The following is a 12,710-nucleotide window of genomic DNA, read 5'->3' on the forward strand; positions in this document are numbered from 1 at the left end:
TTTAATATTTCCTGAACCAAGATATTATTATTACCTCAAGTCAATCCTGCCTGTTAGTCACTTCTATGTAACTATCAAATACCATCTTACAATTTGGCATTTGAGTAAGAAAAATATGCAAGAAAAGATTCTATTGGAAAAGACTATAGAATTAAAAATGCATAAGGAAAATAAAAAGTATATATATATTTTTAGACAGAATTATATTTTGTGTATTTTTTAAGTCTGGAAATGCAGGTAGTATTTTATCTTTTCATTTTCTTGGTCTTCTGCTAATGGTTTTAAATATTTTCAAAGTCATTTAATATTTTGAATAGCCAAGGCATCATTCAAATACAAAAAAGTATACAAAGGAATGCAGTTTCTAACATCTACCCATTTCCATCCCCATCCTCAGTAAGTAACCATTGTTATGTGTATCTAGTATATCCTTCCAGAGACCTTTTTTAGTGGAGGTATATAGGCAAACACAAATATATATGATATTTTACTCCTTTTAAAATGTAGATGGTAGCAAAGTGCTTTTTTTTTTTTTAATATATCATGGAGTACCTGAAAGAGCTTCCTCATTCTCTCTTTTTGGTCTTGTTTTACAGCTGTATAATATTTCATTGTATGGATATATCGTTCTCTAACCACCCTCTTCTTGTCAAATGCCTTCTGTACCCAGAAATTACATTTAAATTTATTATTGCAGAAAAATATGAATTTCAAATTGACATGAGATAAAGTCACATTTCCTTTGGTGAAAAATTATTTTAGCTACCATTTTTTGTCTGTAAGCAAGTTTAAAATATTATAAAGATTTTCAACATGTGCAGTGTTGATACCACATTTCACACTAGGGGTCGCCAAAACAGTACTTAACGCCAACAAATAGGTGGATGATTGAGAACATTTTGTAAGTAGGCACCGGAGTTTCTCAACCACAGTAAGAGGGAACTGTACCTGTGACTGAGATGCTGAAGGCAAAACTTTGGTTTGCTGTATCCTCAAAGGCAATAAGACTCTGATAATTTAGGAGGAAAATAAGCAGTCCTTCCTTTCTCATTATGCAAATTTTTAAATTTGGGGTTTTATATTTAATTGCATTAAACAGGAATGGGGGGCCTGGGTGGCTCAGTCAGCTGGGCGACTGACTTCAGCTCAGGTCATGATCTCACAGTTTGTGGGTTCAGGCACACATCGGGCTCTGTGCTGGCAGCTCAGAGCCTGGAGCCTGCCTCAGAATCTGTGTCTCTCTCTTTCTCTGCCCTTCCCTCGTTCACACTCCGTGTCTCTCTTTCTCAAAAATAAATAAACATTAAAAAAAAACAAACAAAAAAAAAACCAGGAATGGGGAATTTAGGTGATACAGAATTTAGGGAATTTTTAAAAAGAAGTTTGCTAGACATATTTTCCTGTGATTAAAAATGTCTTTATCTTCAGGTTTTCTTTTCTGGCTATCCTGGGTTTCATGTATCTGAGCAGATCTAGAACTCAATTTTTGAAGGGTTTTTCCTCTAATTGGGCATATATTTCAAAAGCCTAAAGTGTACTGTATCTTTTTTATAATTGCTCCTGGGGAGAATATGATCACCACAGACATGCATTCTATAACTCTTCATTTGAGATTTAATAGGTCATCCCTCTCTGTTCTTTAGTGATTACATTAAATCACAAGCTGGTGCAATTTTTGAACAAAAATTTCTCTGGAGAAATTTCACAAAGGAACTTTGAAGTATTATATACATATTCCATTCATTGCAGTGATATGAAATCTTGCAGCACTAAGATTAGTGATTGACATATCAGAGACACTAAATTAATATTTATTGGATGAATGAATGAATGAATGTTTGTGACAATGTCTTGAGCGGCAGCAAAGGATTGGAAACAACTTTAGTGCCAACAATAAAGGAATAATTACATAAATTATGGTGTAATCTGGGTACATATGACTCATCTCACTTGAATGTAAGTTCCTTCGAAATATGTAACTTTTTTCTCCGTTATATTAGCATAATGATTTACCCATTGTTGGCACTCCATAAAAACTGTTGAATTATAATACTGTTTTCCTGCTGGTATTAGGGAGATGCCCAAAATCTCAAAACATCTCCCGGGAGTTGGGATTAGCCACCTCGAAATTCCACCATTCTCTACCCTAAGCTTAAAGAGATGTGGATGGGGGGGTGGGGTGGGGGGCGGGCAATATTTTCTTTGGCATTAATGGCAGAGACCTATGACAAAGCTTTACAAAACTACAAATATACTAAATTTTAACTGTTATAGGGTTGCTTCAGTTGCAAGGAACAGTTTTTTCATAGCTGAGCCAGGTCCTTGAACATCAGTAATCACAAATTAGAATATGGAATCTAAGAACAAGAAGTGATGGGACTGACCATATATGCAACATTTCAAGTATCCAATTAAAAACAATTTTTTAAAGCTTTAATTTATTTTGAGAGAGTGAGCACAAGTGGGGGAGGGCCAGAGAGAGAGAGAGAGATAGAATCCCAAGCAGGTTCTTCACTGTCAGTGCAGAGCCTGACGCGGGACTCAGTCTCACAAACCGTGTGATCGTGACCTGAGCCAAAATCAAGAGTCACGACTGAGCCGCCCAGGCGCCCCTCAAGTACCTTAAACACATGATTCCTTGTAGTCTACAGAGAGCGAAAGTCATAGGTGAAACTGGAGGAAAGGAGATGAGCCTATACTTTCCTTTGACTCGAATTTGAGCAAGTGTAAGGTATGCATGGTTCCTAGGGAAGCTTTAATGCCTCTTGGTTTTAAATCAACAACGGGGAAGTTGTTCGCTTTTGATGTTTTAGAACAGGTATGTGTGTAAAAGAGAAGTGATGACATCCATATCAGTCTGGTCTCTTTCACTTTCCACAAGTTGCTCATCAAACAGAACATGTATCAAGATCTCTCTGTGTATTTTTGTGAATTTATTCATTTGTAGTTTATCTCCTTCATGTGTCACCTAGGAGTGTTCCCTAACGTAGAGGTCTCCAAAGGATCTGTGTTGATACGGTGTGTACAATGGCCCAAAAAAGAAAATGACACAGAAGCTACTTCGTATTTTTAATGCTGTTGACTTGTTTCTAGTATCTTAAGGCCAAACAGGAATTTGGGGGGTGGGGCACATTGGCACACGCAGCCGTGGCAAAGCACTAATGGTGCTACTGGCCCGCCTCTTTCCCTCATTTTTTCTTCAGTTTACGGAAACCACTGTGCAAATGCGGTTTCAATTCTCTCCACTTCCAACTAGGTTATCTGCCTCTAAAGTCTCTCTTGTAAAGAAATTCTAACATTACGGCCACCAAGAACTGCTCTAATAATAAGTTTCAGTAAGTTAACTGCCTTTGTGTTTTGAGGAACTGATTTGTTCTGTTGAGATATAAAAATATTTCTGAAGTCTCATCTTTGGAGCCCTCAAGATAGCTAAATGCTTTTGGTATACTTCCCCCCCCCCCCCACCAAGATTTTTTTCTTGTTAAGCAATCTCCATACCCAATGTGGGCTTGGAACCCACCACATCCCCAAGATCAAGAGTCACATGCTCCACTGACTGACTGAGCCAGCCGGGCACCCCATATACCTTTTCATTTCCCTTGATTTGCTAGGATAATCTTTGTACTTGGCTTCACAGCTTTACTTGAAAAGGATAGAAAAGCAACTGCAGTTCTGTCCTAGTTTTAGTGCAGTTTTGCCCCGAGACCAAGACAAGAGTGGGCCTTGTCCCGGGCCCCCTTACTTCAGGGGGTCTTGCTATGGCTTTCCACTAGCTCCACCCTCCCAAGAACTGAAAAGTCCATAGGTCAAGGAGACATATTCATCCATGCCCCCACTTCCCCAATCCCTGGCTCAAGCACACACAGACAAAGATTTGAAACACAAGTTCCACGTACAAACGGCCCCAGGCCCAATTCTTAACTGGGATGTTTGCCTTGTGAACTCAGAGAGGCAGGTTGAGAAATTCCATCTGAAGAGTTTGAGTTTACATGCCATGTAATTTAGAGATGATTTTTAGAAAGACCTGGGTGCCACCTGGAGATTATCTTGCACTTACACTTCCCCAGGTTCCCATTCAGTCTCAAATTTCTTACTGGCCAGTATCTTAGATCATAAATTACATACTTAGTAACAATGACTTGCTCCAGGTGGTAACCTTAGTTCTCCTGAAATGAAACTTATCACCTTCAATGCTAAAGCTGCTTCATTTAGAAGGTGACTGACTTTTCAATCAAAGGAAGATCTACAATACAAGGATGATTAATTACATCATATAATTAGAATTAGTATGTTAGGTTTAAGAATAGCCTGTCGATGTATGTTAAAGTGTTTGTAATATTTAAAAGACTTTGGCATTTTAGATGATCTGACGGATTAATGTTGTGATTCTATTTATTTAAAATGTGTAACTGACTTGTGATTTCAAATTTAAAAAAGAATGTGACCAAGTTTGTAAGTGGCATTCTAATATTTAAAAGAAATGGCTTTAGCAAATGTATAAGTTAAATTTAGATTTATAAGAGCCTTTGAGGCGCTTTGGAACAATTTTCTTACTGGCAGCGTGTGCTTGCTTGGTCAGAAGTTTTGAAGCACTTAAAAGTAAATCAAACACATGAAACCCAATAATTCAGTGAAGTCAAGTTGCTGGATACAAAATCAACATAAAAAAAGTAACGATGTTTCTGTATTTCAGCAAGAAGAAAATAAAATGGTCCCCACACAAATGGATACTTGATATATGACAGAGGCATATTACAGGGAGGAGGGAGGAAAGAAAATCTACCTAATAATAGTGCTAGGATAACTGTGCAACACATAAGAAAAAAATGAGTTTGGACTTCTAACTCACACTGTACACAATAGTCAATTCCCGGTGCATATGAAATCTAATATGAGGCCAATTATGAAGTTATTCAATATAGGAGAATATCTTCATGACTTTGAGGTAGAGAAGGGTTTCTTTAATGAGACAAAAATGCGCTAAATATAAAAGTTAAAATTAGGAGGGCTGAGGGAGGCTTTCAGCAGAAGGCAACATGTTCGAGGGCTAGAAAGAGTGGCTGGCCAGCTCCAGGGCTGTGAAGCCTTCAGGAGGAGAACTGAGCAATTGTTTTCTAAGTCCAGAAGAAGCTGTTCCTTCAAGTAGGCCCAAGAGGAAGGCATCTAATATTTTTGGACCAATTGAAGAACCTCAGGACATACCTACAAGGACAAAAATCCCTGGAAGGAGAAGTATTATTTTTTGAAAAATCAGTGGTGTCTGAACCCACCTGGTGGGAAGACCAGTGATGTTTTTGGGTCCTCAATCCCTGACACTTCACCCTTGGCACAGCCAATCAAACCCAAGGATCCTGTTTTCTTATGTGAAGGAGAAGACCCTCAAATGGACCTGAAAGCTGCAAGGAGCTCCTCCTGCAGAGAAGAGCCAAAAACAGGCATCCCCTTTCAGTTGCCTCGCTGACTTTGGAGGCATTTTCCTGTCTCCATTAAATGGTTTGCAGTTCAAAAGTTGTTATCGGAAAGATGTTTAGATTCCAGGAGATTTTTTCTCCATTAAAAAATGTCATATATGGTGGTTTTGCTTTTTAAGTCCAAACACACTAACTTGCTTGACTTATAATGAAATGTTCTAATGGTAGAAATGAACTACCATTTATAATTTTGTTTTTTTAATATATAAAAAATAATTTGTGAATTCCAAATTGGATTGCCAAGAAGAAACTTGACGTTGTAGTGCTGGCTCTTGTGGTCCCTCGCGTTCCCAATACCCTGCCATCCACCAAATAGGAGGAAAATGCTCTCTAGTTCTCTCTGCTGACAAGGAATTTGGGGTGGAGATGGGGGAAACCAGAGATAGGAATAGACGCTTTGGGGAATGGGGAGAACATGAACTATAGCAAGAGCTTCTCAACAGTAGTGACAGAGCTCTTTCTGTTCCTTTCTCCCCATCTTTTCCTGCTTTCTTTCCCTCCCTGAAGCTGTAGGAGTGGGTTCAGTGTACATGGGTAGTTTGGTCACCTGCGAATCTGCTGCATTTGTATTTAGAAAATGTTCTATACACTGAGGACTACCTGTATTTGGAAGATTAAAAAGCTCTTAGCATCCTTTTCTCAACCTCTAGTCTGCATTGAGAAATTATTAGTCTCTGTATTTTTATTAAGCCTTGAAACTTTTAAAAAGTTTGGCATATGTTTTTTACTAAAGCTATATCAAAAGAAAAGCAGAAAACCTGTACTCACATCACAATATAATTTTGATAGAAATGTTTTGTTATTTTTACAAAGTGGAACTGGCTATAACAGTTGAATGAAACTTAGCAATCATGTACTCAAAAAAAAAAAGTCAAGATTAGTGCATTTAATTACATAAAAACAAAACACTTCTGTTTATAAAAAAGTATGATTAAAAGAATAAAAATACTAGCCATAGACTGGGAGAACCCATTTACAGCCTACGTAAACAATCACCACCATCACCAACAATAACAAAAAACTTGTTTCTGAACACATAAAGTACTCCTTAAATTTGACTTTTTAAAAAAGGGGCAGAAAATCCAATAGAAAAACAGATAAATGACTTGATTATGCATTTCACAAAAGAGATTATCCAAATGGCTAGTAAATATTGAAAAGTTTAATAAACAGAGAAAAGTTAATTAAACCAATGAGATATCACTGCACCCCTATCATATTATCAAACTTTAGGTTTTATAAAGCCAACTATTGGTGAAGAATTCTAATTTTGGGTAGGAATGTACTATAAATTGTACAACTTCGGAACATTTAGAAATGACACTTCTTGGGCCCTACCCCCAATCTATTGAACCTACTGATACGTGGGGATGGGGTCCAGCCATCTGTGTTTTAACAAGCCCTCTAGACGGGTCTGATGAATTGTGTGCATGTATACTTAACTACACATCAACAAGAAAGCTCATAGCAGAGTTATTCATAATGATCCCAGAAAGGAAACAGCCTTTATGTCTATCATTAGTAGAACAGGAAATTCATTTTTAATTTGGGAACAAAGGAAGTATCTTTATAAACCCAGAGTTGGGAACAAGTAGGAGAGCAAAGGCAGGAGTTACAAGAGAAAATAGTTTCAAGGAATAAGTTGAAGATCAGGTAAAATATAACTGGGGAAGTTATTTGAGGTGGAAAAGAAAAGAAAAGTCTTTCTCAGAGATTAGAGAAGGAATGCTCAAATTTTACTCAAGGGAGAACAGGAGGAATTCAAGGAGTTTTTTTCATCCACGAGAGTATCTATTTCTTTATTTGTTAGGAATCAGGGTTGGATGCAGAAGGGAAGGGACGGGTTAGGTGGCATGAGAGTTATGAAGGTTTGAAATATCTTATGAGTGGCCTGGGTTAAAATGTTGAGCAGCCCAGTTCTAACTGCACATTTGGAACCTACTGCAGTGGGCTCAGGAATGATAAAATTGCACAGAACTGCTTTATACAGGGCTCGTTTCTGTTATCTCTCTGGCACTTACTCATATTCTTCACCCAATCTTTGTAAACTAGTTATTTCAAGTGGTTGACTCTGTTGAAGAAGCAAGTGGCATTTCTAACACTCTTAACACAGGGTTACATTTTGTAACAGCTGCTCAATAAAAAAATTAAATCAGTGATGAAAGGTTAGAAAATGGTGGCTAGCACACCAGAGTGAGTGTGACTCAATGAAAGAGGAAGGTCTTTGGAGATAAACAAACAAAAAAAAAAAGTTTTTTTTTTAATAATAGTGGCTCTACAGCTTAACAGTTGTTCTGATTCTGGGAAAGTGCAATTCTCAGGACAGGCCCCTTAGAATCTTTTTTTTTTTTTTTTAATGTTTAGTTTTGAGAAAGAGAGAGAGACAGAGTGTGAATGGGGAGGGGCAGAAAGAGAGGGAGACACAGAATCTGAAGCAGGCTCCAGGCTCTGGACCATCAGCACAGAGCTCAACGTGGGGCTCGAACTCATGAACTGTGAGATCATGACCTGAGCCGAAGTCAGATGCTTAACCAACTGAGCCACCCAGGCACCCCAGGTCAGGTCCCTTAGAAGCACAGCCACATGTGGGGATTCTTGGGTAAGTAATTTGGTGAGGGAGTAGTCTCAGGAGAAAGGCAGGAAGAGGTAAGGTAAGGCAGGGGGAATAAGTGCAGCTTTGGCTGATCCCACAGGAGATGATGGAGCTCAGACTGCTCATCTTATCTTGAAACAAGAGGGTCTACAGTCAGTATTTCCATGCCAGTCAATTATTGGAATGGGTTATCCATCCTAGGGGAGATAACTTCCCAGGCAAGGGACTTCTGCTTGGCCAAGGTCAGTTCTCCAGAAAACGAGCCATCTGTGGGCCTTTAAAACTCAAAACTCCCAGCAGCCTAGGGATTAGTGCATTGACCTGATTAAGGATATCTGGACAACAACAGCATCTACTACAGTCCACCCCTTATACTACTTAGCTCTACTTCCTTCTTACCAGGTACTTACAATTTCTGGGAAAACTAAGAGGAGAAGGATCAGTGGATCAAATGTAGCTTCCCACTCGGGGCGCCTGGGTGGCGCAGTCGGTTAAGCGTCCGACTTCAGCCAGGTCACGATCTCGCGGTCCGTGAGTTCGAGCCCCGCGTCGGGCTCTGGGCTGATGGCTCGGAGCCTGGAGCCTGTTTCCGACTCTGTGTCTCCCTCTCTCTCTGCCCCTCCCCCGTTCATGCTCTGTCTCTCCCTGTCCCAAAAAAAAAAAAAAAAAAAAAAAGTTAAAAAAAAAACAAAAACAAATGTAGCTTCCCACTGTTGCAATTGGTCCCAAGTCTGTAACTGATATTTATCATCTCCCTTCATCACCACACACTCCAGATTCTCCTCCCCTCCAGCTATCGTTTATGTTGGTCCAGGTGGCTTTCCTGGTAGGCTGATGTCGACTCTCATATCATACAGGTTACCTACAGGTTACCCTACTATTATTGGGCTGTGGTTGCTGTACTTCTGGGTATAAGAAAACCAAGGGACACTTTAGTAGATTACGTGAGTGCCCAATATATCAGATTCTTATGATGATAAGGGTCAAGTAACCCTAACAATATGGTAACTCCTTTCCTTGCTGGCAGGTCTACAGCAGTCATAGCTTTAAGTTTAGTGGTTGTCTTATTGTGTTCCTTGGTGGAAGCATCCCCTCTGGGAACCAGGACATTTAGACTCACAAAGCCTAAAATTGTGAAGGGTCACAGGAAGTAATGGTGGGGCCATTCTGAGTTTTATTCATTGGTTCCAAGACCTATGTATTCTACTTAATGGGAACACAGCTATACAGTGGCTGATGGCTTAAGATCTATTCTGCATCCTAAAGGATAATGCTCTGTCCTTTGCCTTGGCTGTACATTCAAGATGCTGTTGCACTGTTCTTTCAGGCTGGCAGTTTCTGGGTGGTGCACATACATGATGTATAATAATATGCCCAATGCCATACCTCCTCTACTACAAAGAAAGTAAAGATGATGTTAGATGCAATCCCATGTCAGGTTATCATATGCTTTATGAATCTTCACATAGTGGTGATAGCTGAGGCAAAAAGGGTAGGAAAGGCAAATCCATATCTGGAATAAGTGTCAATCCCATTCAAGATAAAATGGTGGAACCTCTAATATGTCATCCATTTAGAGAATGAAAGTGAAGTTCTGTGGGCAATTCCAGGTGGCCTGGATCCCTTTGGACCATTATGGCGAAGAATTAATAGAGAATTAATATAGCATTGGGGCAAGACCATGAATGTATCTATCTATCTGTTATCTATCCTGTGTGATTGCAAACTGTTTCTGATTCTCATTCTGATAGGTATAAGACAGATAGATATAGACAGAGCTGGAAACCATACATACACAAGAGTATGTGGCAATCTGTTATAGTAAATACACTGCATCTAATATGACACATGCAAATAAGGCTACTACTTGGATAAGTTTGTAGCTACTCAATGGCATGCTGATTCACCTGTTAGGCCAGAATGGTGGATTAAATGTGGGATATAGTGAGACCCATCACCCCTACATCCTAAATGTAAATTGTTTTTGATTTAGAGTCTTGGCCGAGAGTCGAGGGTCTATTTTCAGGGACTTCTACTTGTCCTTCTTACTACTACAACTCTTACTCGACAAATCAAGGAACTAATATGAAAGTTCTGTAAAATCCTAATGTGTCCATTCCAGTTATACATTCAGAAACTGGGGGAGCGATCTCTGTATGGATCTGTGGATCAGTGAACATGTGCATGTGGCTAGGTGTCTGTTAATTACTCGACCCTCACATACTCCAACTCTAACCAGGGAGTCAGAAGGTGCCTTTGGTCTCTAGATATTAACATCAATTCAGACTCTATATCGAATAGTCCTTTAAAAAGCCATTCATTCCCCACTTCCAGCACATGGCTACCTTAATATATTGCCATAAGACTCTTTGGGGAAAAATTAGGGGACTTACTACTGTATACACTTGCCATGATGTTTCAGGGTCCTTCCTCACGTGGACCTAGCCTTTTTTCAGTCAACAGAGATATTCTGGGATGGGTTTGAAAACTGGCTTGGGTTAGAAAAATGGGAAAGGGATCATGGCTTTCCATTGGGGCAGCTGGCCAGTCTTCTGCTCATCTATTCTTGATCTCTTTTGATTATATACATTAAGCAATATCTTTGGTGGAAGTACATCTACATTACTTCTATTAACACCTTATTCTTTATTTTTAAAAAATATTTATTTATTTATTTATTTCGAGAGAGAGAGGCAGAGAGACAGAGAAAGAGAGAATCCCAAGCAGGCTCAATGCTCAGTGCAGAGTCTGATGAGGGGCTTGATCCCATGATGGTGAGATCATGACCTGAACCAAAATGAAGAGTCAGACACCTAACAAACTGAGCCACTCAGGCACCCAGCAACACCCTATTCTATTCAACATTTCCACAGATTTCTAGAGCTCAGCCTCCTGTTCACTCCATTCCAAACTTCCTGCCCATTATGGAAATTATGGCATGTAGATTTTGGTGGTTAAGTGCTACCACATGGCTTCTGTGATTCTGGGATCCTATCATTGTCATGGCTACTAGGTCTCCTGCTTCTGTGACAGCATTTCTTATCAACTCCGGCCTACAGAGGAGAGTCACCACTGAGCATCTCAAAAACCCTGTTATTTCCTCTCTTAAATGTATCTGTGGTACTTAGCAACAGGCTCCCAACTCTATAATTTATAGTTACTCCTTCCTCACATTTCTCAAACTACAGAGATAGTGGATCTCTTTCCCTTTATGCCTCATCCAATTCACCCCAAGTGAAAGTCTTAGCAGTGTCATCTCTATGGTCACTGCCAGCTGACCAGCAAGTGAATCAACTCCAGAACCACAGTCAATAATCTACTTCTTAGGATTACTTCTAGGACCAGTTATCTCAGATTGAAATTCCAAGTAGCAGAACTAAAGATCAGGATGTTGTGCAGGTGATTTATTGAAAGAGCACTCTTTGAAGAAAAGGAGTAAGAGAAGAAGGATAGGGCAGAGGGAAGGCTAAACAATGATGAAGTGTCAGATAGAGATGCACTGCAGCCTGATCCTATGGGAACTCTGGCGCATTCACTGCACCACAGAGGTAGTTCCATATTGAGACCAGGTTCCCAGCACTTAGTATCCCAGCGCTAATCACTGGCTGTGTTTGTGTTGAAATGACTCCTATTTAACTGGTGGCAACGCCCTAGAGAAGAAGGTATTTCTCCAAGAGTTGATAGCAGCCAATGCCTAGAGCAGCTGGAGGATGCACACAGGGGTTTGATAAAAGCAATCTGGATGAGGCGGATCCTGAATCTTCTGAGTATTAGTTTCTCCATCTATAAGATAAGGATATCAATACATAGTTTAGACTTATTTGTGAGGTACAATGAAGTTAAATGAAAGGTTGTGTGAATCTATGGAATTTGGACCAGCCAGGATATCTGGAAAGTGGATTGACTAAGCCTGCCAGTAGCCTGTTTGCATGTAGCTTGAAAATCTTCCTGGGAGGAGATTCAAACTATGGTTGTTAGCACTCATTTACTTATTCACTCACAAATATTTAGTGCTCTTCATTCATCAGCACACTGCTAGGCTGTGAGTGTTCTGACTGGTTTAACTGTGTGGAAGTTGGGGAGGTAACCCATTAGAAGTCCTTTCTTCTCTGTCTCAGAGCTAAGAAGTACTGGGACATGAATCAAGCATGATGAGCTTGATGAAATCTGAGAACCCAGAAAGACAGGAGCCAGTAAGGGAAAACAAAAAGTATATTTGTTGTTGACAGCAGTTTTCTTTTTATTTCTTAACTTATTATTAATGATTGTTAAAATTCCAGTAAAGTTAACATACATTGTTATATTAATTTCAGGTATACAGTATAGTGATTCAACAATTCTATACATTACTAAGTGCTCATCACAAAAAATGTACTCTTAAATCTCTCCCACCCACTTCCCCTCTGGTAGCCACAAATTTGTTCTCTATATTTAAGAGTCTGGGTTTTTGGGGGTTTTTTTGGTCTATTTTTTTCTTCACTCATTTGTTTTGTTTCTTCCACATATGAGTGAAATCGTATGGTTGTTTTTCTCTGATTGACTTATTCCACTTAGTATTATAGCCTTTAGATCCATCCATGTTGTTGCAAATGGCAAGATTTCATTCTTTTTATTCTGTTTCTTTATTCTTTTTCTTTCATTCTTTT

This window comes from Neofelis nebulosa, chromosome 6 (assembly GCF_028018385.1).
Source record: "Neofelis nebulosa isolate mNeoNeb1 chromosome 6, mNeoNeb1.pri, whole genome shotgun sequence".
Lineage (NCBI taxonomy): Eukaryota > Metazoa > Chordata > Mammalia > Carnivora > Felidae > Neofelis > Neofelis nebulosa.